This window comes from Acinonyx jubatus, chromosome E1, assembly GCF_027475565.1.
Source record: "Acinonyx jubatus isolate Ajub_Pintada_27869175 chromosome E1, VMU_Ajub_asm_v1.0, whole genome shotgun sequence".
Classification (NCBI taxonomy): Eukaryota; Metazoa; Chordata; class Mammalia; order Carnivora; family Felidae; genus Acinonyx; species Acinonyx jubatus.
Window position 1 is genome coordinate 20,304,023 of NC_069397.1, and position 17,108 is coordinate 20,321,130.

The window sequence follows — 17,108 nt, forward strand, 5'->3', positions numbered from 1 at the left end:
GGCCATGTAAAGCAACCTTACAGATGCATGACACCCCTTTACAACAATCTTGGTGAGTAGACCTCCAACTTCAGTTTCAATAAATCCCCATAACCAGAAACTCACCACACATCCTTTCAGAACCTGTTTGATGTTAGGTAGAAGTTACTTAAAAAACAAAAACAAAAACACAAAAACAAAAAACCTCAAACTTACCAAAAAAAAAAAAAAACACCAAAAAACTTGCAAGTACCTTCTTCCTTGCTGAACTACTTGACAGTGATTTTGACCTGATGCCCCACCACCCATTCATATATATTTCCTGCAAACAATGACATTCTCCCACACAACCACAACATAATCATCAAAACCAGGAAATTCAAGTGTGATACATTTATGAACAATGAATTCTCAAGCTCCATTCAAATGCTACCAAATGTCTCAATAATGTCCTTTATAAAGAATCCAGCTCAGAGTCATGCTTCTACCTTTATGTCTCTTTAGTCTCCTTCATTCTAGAATGTTTCTTCAGTATTTCCTTTTCATTAACTTGACATTTTTGAAGATTAGTTTCTTTGTAGACTGTCCTTCAATTTGAATTTGCCGGATGTTTGCTCTGCTTACATTCAAGTGATGCACCTTCAGCAGGAATGTCACAGAAATGATACTGTGTTCCCACTGCATCTGTGCACATGGTATGTGATCGGATTTGTCCCATTACTGATGCTGTTTCTTTTGGTCACATGATTAAAGCAGTGTCTGCCAGGCTTCACTGTAACAACATTCTTTTTTTTCTGTGACATTAATTAATGAGCATTTTGTAGGGAGATACTAAGTAAATATCTCATTCCTCATCAAAGTCCCAGTTATTAATTTATTAGTTTATGTAAGTATGGACTGTAGTTTCCCATTTCAGCTTGATGCTCAAACTGACCCCGGTTTGGACAATGGGAGCTCCTTCAAGCTGGTTTCTATGTCTCCTTTACATTTCCATCATTCTCTGAGGACTTCCTTGTTTTCCGGCACAGCAAAATACCCCATGCTCATCTTGCTTCTGTTTTTTTTTTTAATTTTTTTTCAACGTTTATTTTATTTTTGGGGGGACAGAGAGAGACAGAGCATGAACGGGGGAGGGGCAGAGAGAGAGGGAGACACAGAATCGGAAACAGGCTCCAGGCTCTGAGCCATCAGCCCAGAGCCTGACGCCGGGACTTGAACTCACAGACCGCGAGATCGTGACCTGGCTGAAGTCGGACGCTTAACCAACTGCGCCACCCAGGCGCCCTGCTTCTTTCTGTTTTAATGCAAAAAGGAATGCTACTCACCTCTTTAACAAAAAAAAAAAAAAAAAAAGGAATTATACCACTTATTTCATTAACTATATCACATATCCTGGCATACTTTCTGGCCAATACATACACAGCCGTGTTCTTCCAGTGTGACCTATAATATTCCACAGTGTGGAGGGACAGAAGCTCCAATGCTTAGGATGCTTCCGGACTCTGGCCTCTGCACCTCTTCATCTAGCTGTTCACCTGCAGCCCTTATTATGCTCTTTATTTGGAAAAGGCAAACAAGTAAATGTTTCTCTGAGTTCTGAGAGCTGGTCTAGCAAATCAAACTTGAGGAAGGGGTCACAGCAATCTCCTATTTACAGCTGGTTGGTCAGAAGCACAAGTGACACCCTGGACTTGGGGCTGGTGTCTTGAAGTGGGGGGCAGTCTGCTGGGACCCAGCCCTTAATCTGTGGGATCTGATGCCATCTCTGTGTAGATAATGCCAGAACTGTGCACTTTAAACTTGTAAGCCACACAGTTGGTGCCCGCTGAGAACCAGAGAACTGCGCGGTGGTAATGGAAGACACAGCACGGTTATCATGTCTCCTGTCCGGTTCCTTCAGTCATTCCTCAGTGACGTGGTCTCAAGTGCGCCCATCCCACCGAGCACTCTTTCCTGAGTGAGCACCATTCTGTCTGCACAGCCTGTAAAAGTATATACAGTAGGTACTCTTGGTCGCCTCTCCAGTGTCCTATTCTGTCCCTAAAATTCATTCCTCCTTAAAAGAACAAGGAATCTGATTTTGCTCTGGTATCTACTCCCTTCCACACAGTCAGGTGCTTCAGGAAAAGTGAACTCTATCCTCAGCTCTTGACTATTCCAAATCAATCATGATAACCACATTCCTCCGAACCAGTGACGGGTTCAAATGCTGACCAAGGAGATGTGAGGACATCTCGCAGGGGCTTCCTAACAGGGAAGCACAAGACTAGCACATGTTCCCCTCTCCTTCCTCTGGAGGTGAGGGGGTCTGGGTGGGATACAGGGAACCACCCCAATCACCTTCCACCAGCCTTCCACCAGCCTGAGGACAAAACCAGCATAAAACGAAGGGCAGGCCTGAGATAATCAGACTAGTGGAGTCAGAGCCCTTGAGGACTGGCCAGAGCCTCCCTTATCACTTCTGCTTGTGTGAGATAGTAGGTTTCCTTTTTGTGTCGGCAGGTTTGTTCAGGTTTTCTTTTAGTTGCAGCCAACAGCATTCTAACTGACGCTGGGTGGTGTGGGAACTACTCGGCCCTCCAGGAGAGGCAGAATTGAGCCAGAGGAGAACTTCCAAGTCTACATTTCCAGATCAATGTTGACACATAGCATAGGCTATAAAACCCTCATCGTTGGCACTCTCTCAATGTTATTTTGTGTTTATATCGTTGCCCTTCAGTAGAACTAGAGACTCACTTATTATTTACATTGTTGGCTTTTCCATTGTCTCAACCTGTTCAGATCATTTTAAGCAAGCATGTTCTAAGTGAGTGATCATAAAGGAAGTTTAAGAACTGCTACTTGATTCCAAAGCAATGGAGCTGAGAGACGAAAAGCAAAAGAATAAATACACAGCTAGGATATAGGAAATTTTTGCTCTAGCAGTAACCAGGCCACTAACCGAGAAAAGAATCCTGGACAAATCGCATACTTTCTGTGTTCTGAACTCCATGTATCTTTACATCAGTGAGATAACCTCCAGGTTCCCTCCTGGCATTAAAATTCTATGACTCAGAGACTTCATGGCTCAGAATTCTTCTATTGCTTGAGGCATAAAATCAGAAAAGAAAAAAAAAAGCCCCCGAAAATCAGCAGTAGCCAATTAGTTACCGTCAAGATTGACTGATTTCAGACCAACAAAAGCACTGCTCTTGGGCTGACTACTCCAAGAAATAGCTTTGGCAGACTACAGATCAAAACAGGACTGTATTTGTGTTTACTATCGCCGAAGGAAAGTATAGAAAGCCATCGCCAACTCCGCACTCTATTCCCCAACCGGACAAAAACAAACATTCAGAACAGCCATCAGACCCAGGGAATTCTGGCTACTAAGCTAAGAAAGCCCAGACTTAAAAGTATGCTATCACCCTGAAGTGACTGCAAGGAGTGTAAAGCCCTACAGTCGCTTCCAGTGTACCCAAAGCTTGAATCCTTCATTTCCCAAAGGCCCTTGGCAAAGTGTGAGCCCTGACAGCGCTCCATCATGGCCTGGCCCCACTCTGCTTGGAGACTCTGGCCTCACTGGATGCCCTTCGGGTTCTGAAAACACCAAGCGTCCATCTGTCACTATCTCCCTCTCTCCCTCCCCCGTGATTCACTCTGCCTGGACCGAACTGCCCTCCCTAGCTCATTCCCCCTCTGCACACCTGCCTCCCCCGCACAGATTCCTCAGCCTTCTGATCTCGGGGGAAGCCGGCTTCCTCGTGAAATGCCTCGTCTGTGACATGCACACCTACCACACACACGCCACTGCCATTTTCCCATGAGGGGACCCTGTGCTTGCCCTTCATAGCGCCTATTACCATGCATTACTATTATTCTTTTGTTTGCCAATTCTGTGTGTCTCCCCTGCTGGTGTGTCAGCTCCATGGGACAAGAAACTGCGTCTGCCTGGTTCCCCTGCATCCCCAGGCAAGACAAAGAAGCCATGGTTGCTATTGTACTTTCAAAGACAACTTAGTAACATGGAAAAATGCTGAAGATACTTTATCATATGAGAAAACTATTTACAAAATTATATCTGGTATAAGCATGAAGATTCCAAATTTTAAAATCTATAAACTTACATATGTTCAAAATATCATAAGGAAATATATCAAGGAATTAACCAGGATGGTATGATTATACTTTTTTTGTACGGACAATCTAGTGACAGAAAGAAAAATAATATATAGTATGATAACAGTGGGCAACCAAAACCACTGGATAAAAGAACAGAAAGCACGTCATCAGGATGAAGAATAAAGTATGACTATCAAATAATTAATTGATTTAATAATCACAACAGAACTAAGAACGCTGATTGTTTGGATACACTTGTTAATATACCAGTCGGCTCACATTACAGTCACGGCCCATTTAGCTGCAATAGAACACAACTGTGCAGTGAAAAACCAGCAGCTCAGGATGGTGGTTGCTAAGCTGGCTGGGCATTAGAATCACCTGAGCATTAATGAGGCTGAATACACCTGCAGCTCCAAGATGGAGAGTCCAGGGCATCTACATATTCTAAAAGCTGAGTAATTCTCATACAAGCCAAACTTGGGAACCACCATCCCAGAACAAATCAAGAAGTCAAAGAAAGAGTCTCTTTTTCAGTAAAGCTTCCAGATGAAACAGGAAACTAAGAAGCAGGGATGCGAACAGTGACAAAGTCTGCCTTCAACTGCTGCCTGTCACAAATCAACAAGCAGTCACGAAGTTCACACTGAAGTTCACATGGTATGAGAAGTCCACTCATCATACTTCGGTTTGTTCAACCACACAAATAATTCAAATACCAACAACAGCAATACATTTTAGAGTAGCACCTTATCTACTCAGAACTCAGCCTTGGCCTACCTGCCTTTCCAGCCAAATGCATCAAAGCCATGGGAAAAACAAAAACAAAAACAAAAACAAAAAAACTCTGAGCAGAGAAGATAGAAAACAAAGGTCTCCAAACTCATGCCCTATGATTGATGTACCCAGTTCAGTTCCTCAGTCCTCATGAGAACACATCAACTCCTTTTTTATATACCTTCCTATAAGCACAGATTAAACAAACAAATTAAGAGGGAAGAGAGAATTCACAGAGAAAGAATTCACTGAAAGAAACTGTAGAAACTTACCCAATATAAACTAAAAAGTTAAACTGTTTAGGGGCGCCTAGGTGGCTCAGTCGGTTAAGTGTCTGACTTCTGCTCAGGCCATGATCTCACAGTTTGTGAGTTCAAGCCCTGCGTCGGGCTCTGTGCTGACAGCTCAGAGACTGGAGCCTGCTTGGGATTCTGTGTTTCCCTCTCTCTGCCCCTCACCCACTTGCACTGTCTGTCTGTCTGTCTGTCTCTCTCTCTCTCCCTCTCTCAAAAATAAACATTAAAAAAAAAGTTGAACTGTTTAGATCAATTTGGTGTGGAGCAAAACATTACACGTATTTCAATAAATCCCAAGGGCATGAAAACAATTGTTCCTAACTAGGATCATGATGATCTAAGTCACTGAGGAAAAAAGTTAACTTGCATTCTTCATCTTCCATATAAGGAAGCAAAAATGAGACAGCACTGACATTTGAGTAGGATGTGTTAAGAACAATAACCCACCTGTTATCTCATCTGCCAAAATGACCTTGCAGTAGGGACCAGGCCCGTTTAAGACTAGAGCGGCCCAGAGAACTGAAGTAAACTGAAGGAAGTAGAAGTCAAAGAGTATAATACAGCCGTGTCTAAATTTGGATAACTAAATTTATTTCCTTTGCTCATTACTTTATACTGCACCGCCACTTTTTAAATCATTTTGGTTGGACATATTTCTAACTGTGTATGTTTGTAAGGAGAAAGGCCATCTGGAAAGCGATCACCTGGAACAGTGGTTTTCAAACTGTTTTTCCAACGGGATAGCATTCCCTTCTGAGCAAAAGTGTCTGGGAACCCCGGTATGTAAGAAGGAGAGCTGCTGTGCAGGAAGCAGAGAGGAGCAGGAGGCCTCAAGTCCTACTCCGCGCCTGCCTCTCAGGCACCTCCAGGGACACCACGGAAGGCAGATACAAGACCGCACCTACCTGCATCAGCTCAGACCCTGGATCTGCTGTATAAAAGCATGTGGCTTAGAGATAGTCCACAAAGATACAAAACTATAGAAAGCTGGTAAAAAGGTAGTCAATTTGCCAAGGTAAGCAACAACATAAGACAGCTCAAGATCACAGCACCAGTGAGAACGTCTTCCTCTTATAAGATATGAGGCTTCATATGTCTGAGTTCTATTAGCCCTTTCAAAGGAAAAAACAGGTCTACCATTTCGCAAAAACTTATCTATTTGAGTGTGTTTTTTCCAAGAGCAATGACAGTTTCATTTTCCTATCTTCCCAAAGACTGGAGTCACAACAACAGAAAAATGCGATTATATAATTATATAAAATACAATAAATACATAGTTCAGGCAGGAATCAAAGATGCAGAAATATTATACATTCATTTCTTCATTCGTTTTTAGAGGGGAAAACATTTTGTCCTTAATGCATGGAAATGAGCCTTTGGAGACAAAGAAGACTTCATCTTCTTAAGATAAAGTTCTTGCCCTCAGGACTTGGAGACCAGAAGCAGGGCACAAGTATGAGAAATATGACAGGACAGGTTGAACGGAGCTAGAAATGCTTCAGAGTGGTACCTACTGACATTCACTCTACAGATTTGTTATTTTGCTTTTTTTGGTTTTTTTGGTAAGGTTGCTTAATTATAAGGAACATAGGCTAGGATGGCAGAATCAGGCTAACTCAATCTCGTATCAAGGACTATTCTTATAAAAAAAAAATTTTAATGACCTAGATGTCCATAAAAGTCCAAACTAAAACATGACCAATTTTAGGATTATTCAAAATAAATGTATGCTTTTTTTTTTAAAAGAGTTTGACTTTTTTTTTAATTGACTATAAAATTTTTCTTGACTTTATATTGAACACAAAGCAGCGGTTTGAGATAGAGTCATTCGCCATCACCCTGACCCCGCTACGGACGATCTTCTATTGTACAAGTTACTCAAAGCAGACTTTGTGGTCAGAGGGGAAAAAAATTGTTTGAGTTTCTCTTGGTGTTTGCTTCATTGTTTTAGATGAAGCTATTTTTTGACTAACTCATTTGCTTCTAGCGCTTATGTGACCCTTGTGTATATAAGTGGCATGGTGCCCTCCCCAACCAGGTCTTCGTAATACGGCCGTGGGAGACACAGGGAGGAGAGGAATGAAAGCAAAGTTGTGTTTGCTCCGTGATAGGTTTTTCCATCTATTCCAGAAGTTGTTGTTTTTGTTTTTTTACCACTATGAATTGGCCTGTGTCTTTTTTGGAAAAAGCTATGTTCAGCAAGCAGTAAGCAATCTTTTTATTAAAGCAAAATAGCTTTACTAGAGTTAATGCTTTCATCTTCTTCAAGTGAAATACACTTCTGTACGGAGCACCGAGGAGCAGAAACAGAAGGGAAATGAAGGAGGTCCTGTTCAGATGTAACAGTAACCAGTTCCACATGAGCAGCTGTGCCTGGAATATAAACTGGGATATTTTCAGGGGTGAAGTTAGATAATAAGGAGACTGGAAGGTGGGCAAAGCACCAAGGAGGAATCAGATGATGCTCTCGAATCATGTCTCCATCAACTGAAGTCACTTATCAGAGCCCTTCACTTTAACATGGTCCACTTTCCACAAAAGTAGACCATTCCATTTCACCAAGAAATACTGAAAGCCATGATTAGGTTCACAGGCTGACTCACAAATGTCTCTTTAACCCACAATGGAATGATCATAGTATTCACCACGCAGTCTGGGTGCTGAATCTTGGAAGTTTTGTAATTAGACACAAAATAAAGAAAAAAAGTTCCATTTCCCTCTTCCAGGCCCAAAGATGAGTCACAGATAAAATTTTTTAATTGAGCAAAGTTTTTCTCTGGCACCCTCCCTGTCATCAGAGTGCCTCCCAAGAATGAACTGAGCTCCCACTATATCCTGCCCATCCCACCCCCAACAACCCACCAGAGTTCAGTTCTCCACCGCAGGTCTGCCTGGTCCCTGAACCTGCTGCAAAACTTTCTCAGAAGTTAGATGCTCACTCCCTCCTTCTAACTGATCCTGACCAGGCGTCTGAAAAAAGGACAGAGCAAACTGACGCCAATGTAAGAGAATTCTTATCAACCTAACTCTGTCTCCAGTTGGGAGAGTTTGGGAGCAGTAGAAGACAGGAATGAAAAAAGTGCAGATGATGTAGGGGAAAATATCCTGAGCAGTGGAAGCTGGCTAGCAGCAGGGCCAGCCCACTCATGCTGAGAGTGGGTGGCAAGAGAGAAGGAAAGAAGGCTAGTGTGTTGTGAGCCATCAGGCAGCAGGACCCGGGTTGTTTCCAAGTAAGACGCCATCCTTCTACTTCCAAGGGTCTGCTTGCGTTCTACCCCTGCCACAGAGCACGTCTTCCCCACTCCCAACCCCATTTTCTCGCTGTCTGAATTCCCTCAGAATATTACTGTATAACACATGAGCCCTTCACACACTGTCACTAGCACTGTTTTAAAAATATGCTATGTTGATATTAAGTTATCTTTTACTCCCAATTCAGCTATCCCCCAAAGAATGACCTTTTAAAAAGTAACCCTCACCAAAGTACCCACTAGAGTGATAAGCACACAGCAAGAGTTTAAGTAGTGCTAGCTTTTTGCATAAGTGTTTATTTATTAGAGAGAGAGAGACAGCTTGTGTGAGCAGGGCAGGAGCAGAGAGAGAGAGGGAGAGAGAATCCCAAGCAGGCTCCACGCTGTCAGTGCACAGCCTGACGTGGGGCTCCATTTCATGAACCATGAGATCATGACCTGAGCCGAAATCAAGAGTTGGACACTTAACCAACTGAACCAACCACCCAGGTGCCTCCCAAAGTAGTTGCTAGTTTTAAAGCGAGGAGATTATACTAAAAATACATAAGGTCTATAATGCTAAGCAAAATAAGTCAGAGAAAGACAACCTATGATTTCACTCATATGTGGCATTTAAGAAAGATAGCAAGGGAAAAAAAAATAAGAGAGAGAGGGACAAATCAAGAAACAGACTCTTGGGGTGCCTAGGTTGGTAAAGCGTCTGAATCTTGATTTTGGCTCAGGTCATGATCTCACAGTTTATGAGTTTGAGCCCTGTGGAGGGCTCTGCACTGACAGTGCAGAGCCTGTTTGGGATTCTCTCTGCCCCTCCCCTGCTCTTGCTCGCTTGCGCTCTCTCTCTCTCTCTCTCAAAATAAATAAACTTAAAAGAGAGAAAGAGAGGGAAAGAAGGAAGGAAGGAAGGAAGGAAGGAAGGAAGGAAGGAAGGAAGGAAGGAAGGAAGGAAGAAAAAGGAAAGAAACAGACTCTTAACTACAGAGAACAGATGGTTACCAGAAGGGAGATGTGGGAGGGGGATGGGTGAAACAAGTGATGGGGATTAAGGAGTGCACCTGCTGTGATGAGCATTGGGTGTTGTACGTAAATGTTCAATTACCTTATCGTATACCTGAAAATAACATAGCACTGTATGTTAACTGGAATTAAAAGCTTAAATTATAGACATATGTGTGTATCTGCATATATATACACACACATGCACACATATGTGTACACACACATATATATGCATATATATTATAATCATATAAGGAAACAAACTACGGATTTTTAAAAAGTTTTTAAATGTGTATTATTTATTTTTGAGAGAGAGACAGAGCGTGCTCAGTGGAAGGGCAGACAGAAGGAAACACACGATCTGAAGCAGGCTCTAGGTTCTGAGCTGTCAGCACAGAGCCCAATGCAGGGCTCATGAACCATGAGATCACCACCTGAGCCAAAGTCAGACCCTTAACCACCACCCAGGTGCCCAGCAGACTTTTTTTTTTAAAGACTATCCTTGAAGTTCACCACCCAGCTATAGCACCTGGGGTTTCAGGCACCAAAGTCACCAACCTTTGTAAAAACAGAGAACAGTAGACACAAAGAATAAAATAGTTTGGAATATTTATGAGTAATATGAAACACTGATTTCCTTTTCCAAAGAGTTTACAACTTCTGGAGACTAAACAGTGGCACACCTGGAGGAGCAGGATTAGGAATGAGTACGTTCAGGGTGACAGTTATGGAGGGGACTGGGAATAGCAACAGTGCTTGGTCCACAGGGCAGACTGAGAAGACAGAGCTGGGAACCACCCGCTGAGGATCCACTCTGCTTCATCTTCCCAAAGACTAGAGTCACAGCACATTAGGCATGATGTTGGGTGCTTTACAGGTGCTATAATACAATCTTCACAATAACATCATCTTTACAGATGAAAAAATTGAGGCTCAGGGATGCCAAGTTACTTGTCCAAGGCCACATGGGTGGTAGTAAGTGGACAGAGACGTAAGGTGCAGATGTGTTTATCTCCAATGCTGTTGCCCTCCCCACTAGATAATCACAACTTCATCTAGAATATTTTTCATCTTTGCCCCTCCCAAATAAAACCAAATGAATTTGTCTTAGTGAGGAAGGAAGAGGCGAAAACAGCTAGCTTTTGGATCAGTTATGAGGTCAGGGCAGGGAGGCAAGGCCATATGGGAAGGATTCAGGAAGACAGTTAACATTAGTTGAGAGGGAATTGTGTACCAAGCACTAACCATGCACTTTTTACACATCATGTGATTTCATCCCAATAACCCTAAAAAGCAATCATTTTATACATAAAGAAACTGAAACTTAGGGACGTTAACTTACCCTAAGTCATAATGCTAAAAAGAGCAGAAGTGAGGCCGGGATTTGAACTCGGTCAGTCGGGTCTCAAATCCTGTGCTCTTTCCCTTGAGCCCCATGCCCTGAGCAAGCACGCTCCACCTTTTCTTCTTCCCATAAGTGCCCCAAACTAAAGTTTGGGTAATGCTATTCTATTAAGAGATCTAACCAGTAATTATATATAGCAGTTGAACAAACAGGAGTCTGCTTCCCAGAGGAAATAAGACTATCATCTTGACCAAAGAATTTAATAGACAAAAAGAGGCTTAGAATGTATATTTTTAAATGCTGTGACCCTCTGAACCTCTGTATGAGAGTACAGCTGCCATTTTCATAAGCTACGTCAGTGAGGCTCGCCACCAATGGGGCTAGAGCCACTGTTGACAGAAGAGTCCCCCACGAGATGGACTTAGCAGTGGCTGGGCAATGACGCAAAAACCCAATCCAGTCCCCAAAGCAACACGGCAATGAATGACAGAATCATCATACAATGGGGCCAGTCCTTGAGACAGGGTCCTTTTTGCTGAGTTGGCTCAGACTTCGGTGAGAATGGCAACCCATCAGCTGTCCACACTGGGATAATTCATAGTGCATACCACTTCCATGTGGAACATTAAGTAAACACACTTCTGTCTATACCAGACTCTCCATCTTTTGTCTGCAAGTCAAGCACAAGGCCAAAGCCCACCTCTCTCATGTGGAAGCGGAGCCCTTCAGAAACCGTGCTGCAACGCCCCAGTAGCTGCTTCTGAGTGCTCAATTCCACCCACATCTGGCTCTACTTGGGAGCTAAATTCAGCAGAAGTCTCCAGGGTCAACAAATGACCCTGAATAAAAATAGTCTTGGAAGTCTGTCACAGAGTAGGAAAGGAAACAAGACGGCAGGGTGATTCACTCCAAATGAAAGCTCCAAAACCCAAATGCTCATTTTTGTCCCAATATGAGGCCAACGTGCAAAACAGGCATAGAGCAAACTGTCCTCTTCTGAAGGCCTCTGAAAGTGGTTGCCAAAGAATTTCACGGGGAAGCCAAAAAGATTTAGTGTGCCATTCACCTCTCCTGTAAATCCGACTATGGTTACTTCTAACTAGAACTCTGCACCAACTGCAGACTTACACATGCTTTAAGACCACCCAGAGTACCTCAGGTTTTGCCCTAGGCAAGAAAGAGGTACCCTTTGTCCCACCAAATTTTCCAAATGACCAAGCAGCCACAGAGAAAGAGTACAGAGGTTGTGTGGTGTGTGTGTGTGTGTGTGTGTGTGTGTGTGTGTGTACGTGCATGTGTGTAATTCTACAACTCATTCGTCCTGCCCTCACACAGTTAAACTATATTAGATAAGAACAATATTTTGAGAAGATTGTGTGCATTTTTTAAGTTAAGAATTCCACTGGTTGAAGAATAATCAACCAACATTTGATGGCGTAGTTCACTCATGTAAAAATGTATGGAACACACAGGTGCCCAGCACGACAGGAAACACAAAAGGATCAGAGATGGGTTTGTTTCACAGCCACTCACTGGCACTGTCCTCTTCCAAAATCCTATACCTAATTTGGCATTCACAATTAATACTCTTTTCTTAAAGATGGTCCCCCCTCCCAATTGCAATGAGTCTTAAGGACCACAAAACCTGGATCCACATCTGGATAGGCTCTCTGTCTCTGAGGACCTCATTATTTGGTGGGAAGGCTGGTATGCAGATAACAACAATATAACCTGACCGGTTCTCTTAACAGTTAGGACCAAGCGTCCATGTATCCTGGGGACACAGGTAAGAGTATAATTAATCCAGACTTGGAAGACTGGGAAAGACTTCTCAGAACTGGTCTCAAAGGACGAGTGAGAGTGACAGGCAGAGTATGTGAGCAGGGGTGAGGAAAGAAGGAGGACATTCCAGGCAGTGAGAACCACCTAGGCCAGGGGTTCTCAACTGGGGATAATTTCACCCCTCCCCCAGGGGACACTTGGCAGTATCTGGAAACATTTTCAGTTGTCATAAATGGGAAGGAAGTGGTCCTACTTGGCATCTGGCAGGTAGAGTCCAGGGGTGCTGCTAAACATCCTGCAATGCACAGGACAGCCCCCAAAAACAAAGAATTACCCAAGCCCCAAAGTCAATGGTGCTGGAGTTGAGAAGCCCAGGTCTAAGCAAGGGTCTGATAATAGGTTGTGTTAGGTTAAAAGAAGTTGCCTGCAGCTTTGGCAGTCACGATTTCAAATGACCACTTATATGGAAGAGAAAAACCGGTAAGAAAAGAGGGGAGGAAAAATTAAATTTCCAAGGAGCCAAGATACGAGGCTGAGCAGATGCCTGATGCTCAAAACAGCTACCATCACCAACAAAGTTAGGACCCCTGGAAGCCTACGGTGTATTTCGCTGCCCTGTGAAGAGCACATCCCCCTGGGATGCTGTCCTCGGCCCAAGATCAGCCCTGAGCAGCGGCTTGCATTTTCCCTTTTACACACACATATGGCTGAGTGGGGAGCAGGGGAGCACAGGAGGACCAGATGTCCCATGCAGCTGGCTCTGCCGGGATTCTCAGTTGGAGAGAGGGCGCAGGGCTGCTGTTAGTGCTGAAAGAGCTCAAGTTCAAGAACGGCCCAGCAAAGAGAAAAGGAACCAACCAAAGGGCTCCAGATCCCGAAAGGAAGTGGCTGCAAAGAAAGCAGAATATGGTGGGAATACTGTGGCCGGCGCTGCAAGCGGTCAGGTCATTGGGGTTGCTGGCAGGAACCAGGCCTGACCACGGAGATGGGAGGTGTCTGCGCAGGCATCTCCCTCCTGGGCACGGTCCCTTGAAAATGCAGCAAGGAGCTTACCACTGCCACCAAAGCCACCAGCACCTACACCAAAAGGGAAAAAGAAATAAATAGAACAGATCTCCTCCAGCAAGGGACTTCTAGGACAGAAAGAAAGCGACCTTCAAAATACTAGCAGTTTTTCATAGGAGAGTAAGAAATATAAATTGAAACTCCTTCACAGATAGACTAACACACATCACCCCTTGAATCCTGCCTCATCCGATTCACACGCACAGACACACACTGACGTCAACTTTTGAAAATAATAACAGCATGGGGGAAAGTCACATCAATTGTGACAGCTGTCTAAAAACCAACTTTTGGGGCACCTGGGTGGCTCAGTCGGTTAAGCGTCCGACTTCAGCTCAGGTCACGATCTCACGGTCCGTGAGTTTGAGCCCGGCGTCGGGCTCTGGGCTGATAGCTCAGAGCCTGGAGCCTGCTTCCAATTCTGTGTCTCCCTCTCTCTCTGACCCTCCCCCGTTCATGCTCTCTCTCTGTCTCAAAAATAAATAAAACGTTAAAAAAATTTAAAAAAAAATAAAAACCAACTTTTAGCTCCAAGAGGGGAAGAAAGGTCAGCAGAGTAGCAAAATGAAAAGATAATTCCAAATGAACAATGTCAAAAAAACCTTTAAAGAACTAACCTTTTCTCTCTCTTTTCTCTCTCTGTGCAAGAAAAATGCTGTCACCAGGAAATGTGTTATGTACCCAGCATGATGCTGGGTGCTGCTATCAGGAAAACTACTATCGAGTTTGGATGCCACAGACCCCTGAAACAGCTACAGTGTTCAGTGCCTAACTATGTTACAGACCACAAATGAAGAGGGCCTTGCAGAAGAGCCAGGTGCAGAGCGGAGGACAGGACCCCCCTAACAGGAGTAAGAGAAGGAGCCAGAGCTTGGGAAAGGCAAGAATGATTGGGCTCATGCACCCACATCCACTTAAAGATGAAATACTCAAATTTTGCCTATCTACGACCATAAACTACACGGGGTATGGCCCAACCACCCGTGTCGCGAGAGATGAAAACATTTCTATGTCACATAAGTGCATCTGGATCTGCAGTGTTTCCAGTCACCTTTTGCAAAGTGAAACAAATGTCCAAGGGCCACAACAGCATAAGCCCAGTAGTTGACACAACTAAACACTAAAACTGCCTGGAGGGACATCAGGGTGATAGGAAATCCTGACTATCAGAGAGAGAGAGGACTGCTTTCCACCTGGGTAAAAGAGGAGGGCAAGGGTACTGCTAGTACCCTTTGCTGAGACTGTGTTTATCGCTACCGAGAACCAACTACTCCCGAGTTAGAAGTAAACCATGAACAATCACTGAACCTGCACATTGACAATTGCACCCAATTCTCAGAGTTGTCGGCTATACGCACAGACGAGACACGTACAGATGCATGCACATGTCTGAACAGCTAGGACCTTGACTGACTTGGCGACTGAGTGTGAAGGCAGCCCTACTCTAGCTCTAATGAGCTTGGTGATTCCTCCCGAAGTTCCCCAACACCAACTCCTTTTCCTCCAGACAACTTAGTGTATTCACTACCACCAAACAGAACCACCTTTCTCGCCTCCGCTCCTCTGCTCACACCACTGTATCCACCTGGAATGTTCTCCACCTAGACCAATCTTACCCATCCTTTGCAATTCACCCGAACTTCTCTATGTTGTGTTTCCCAGCCAACCTAGAGCACCTCTCCCTCTTCCGAACTCCAGAACAATTCATTTGTACAATTTCTTGGCTGAGAATCACCTTACCTCTATAAAGCTTAACTCTTCTATTGTTTTCTTAACTTTTTATTTTAATCAACAGAAAAATTTCCACTTTTCTCCCTGTCTTCATTGACATGCCACCACTTTGAGGGGTAAGGATACATCTTATAGTTTTGGGGAACCTCCCACCTTACCTCCTAAAGTACTTTGCACAATGTGGAACCAAACTGCAAAGTTAAGTTAGGCTCACTTTAAATTTTTTTTTCATGTTTATTTATTTTTGAGAGAGAAAGAAAGACAAGGCCTGAGTGGGGAGGGGCTGAGAGAGTGGGAGACAGAGGATCTGAAGCAGGCTCCAGGCTCTGAGCTGGTCAGCACAGAGCCCGATGCTGGGCTTGAACCCACTGACTGCAAGATCATGACCTGAGCCCAAGTCCTACGATTAACCGACTGAACCATCCAGGCACCCCAAGTTAGGCTCACTTTCATAATGTTCCTTAAGATTCCAGCCCCATGCTTACTTTGCAACCAATGATATGTAAAAGCAGAAATGAATGTAAGCACTGAAAAATTGTGAACATCCTCATTGTTTTACAAATTAGGAAACTCAGACACACAGACTGGCTCAAGGTCAGTTTGTAGTTGGCAGGTATAGAACTCAGATCTGTGCCCCTGTTCCATACTCTGGGAAGCCTGGCCAAGAGCAGAGGAAAACCCTATGGGGTCTGCAATTCCAAAGATCAAAAAACATTTTTTAAATTCTTAAATTAAAGTTTGTTAATTAATACTAAGAAGCAGGGTTAGTTAAGCACTCAAACCTAGATCATGACTTACTTTATAAGCTTTTGGAGTGATATTTAGCTATAAACCTTACAAGAAATGAGGCTAGAACTTCCAGGAAACACCTCCTCCTTCCCCCCCCCCCAAAAGACTCAGTTATTTTCAAAACTCCATTTACTGTAATGTCTAACAAAATAAAATCAAAACTACTTAAAAAAATTTTTTTTAATGTTTATCTTTTTGAGAGAAAGCTGGGGAGGGGCAGAGAGAGAGACGGGGAGAGAGAGAATCCCAAGCAGGCTGTGGGGCGGCCACAGCCCCACCCGGGGCTCCCGCGCAGAAACCACGAGATCATGACCTGAGCCGAAACGAAGAGTCCGAAGCTTAACTGACTTAGCCACCCAGGCGCCCTTCAAAACTACTTTAAAGTTCTGTTTACATTTTACTGTATCAAGAGTGAAATAATCACACGTCGAAGGGTTTTTAAAATAAATTAGTCTTGGAAGCCCATTTTGGGCGTTGAGTCGTGACTACATTCTCAAGGATGTCGGTAACACAAGGGCTCCATCCATAACTGCTTGAAAAAAACTGAAACCATGAATGCCTTGTCAAATTCAGACAGTTTATCTTGGCACTGGCCAGCAGAGCAGTCTCTTCGATGTCTGGAAACGTGTCTAATTACGTTTAGGAGAGTAACTAAAAAATAGCCAGTGTCCCGGGACAGCTCAGGGACCGCTCCACAGCATCCTGAATGACAGGATGGAACCGCGCCAGAAAAAAAGGAAAAAAGGGAAAAAACAAGAAAAAGAAACGAACCAAGTGTAAAACCAGGATGAGACCCGAATCTCTCTCCAGAACAACCCTCCAGTCTCCCCAGGGCCTTCGTGGCCGCCACAACTCGCCCTGAAGTTCCTATTTTCCTTTACCTTTGTTTCCATTAGGTCACCCGGCCCGCCCACACCACTCACCTGGGGCCGCGCGCTGGCCGCCCGCACACCACTCGCACCCCTCCCCCCCACCCCCCGCGTCCGGACAGCGCCC

General features: G+C 44.0%; 1 protein-coding gene across 3 annotated transcripts in view; it reads right to left on the reverse strand.

The window, feature by feature from the left end:
• The window catches only part of MYO1D (myosin ID), a 363,813-nt gene that overhangs the window by 336,518 nt on the left and 10,187 nt on the right, over window positions 1-17,108 (reverse strand). The gene's annotated exons all lie outside the window — the stretch shown is intronic.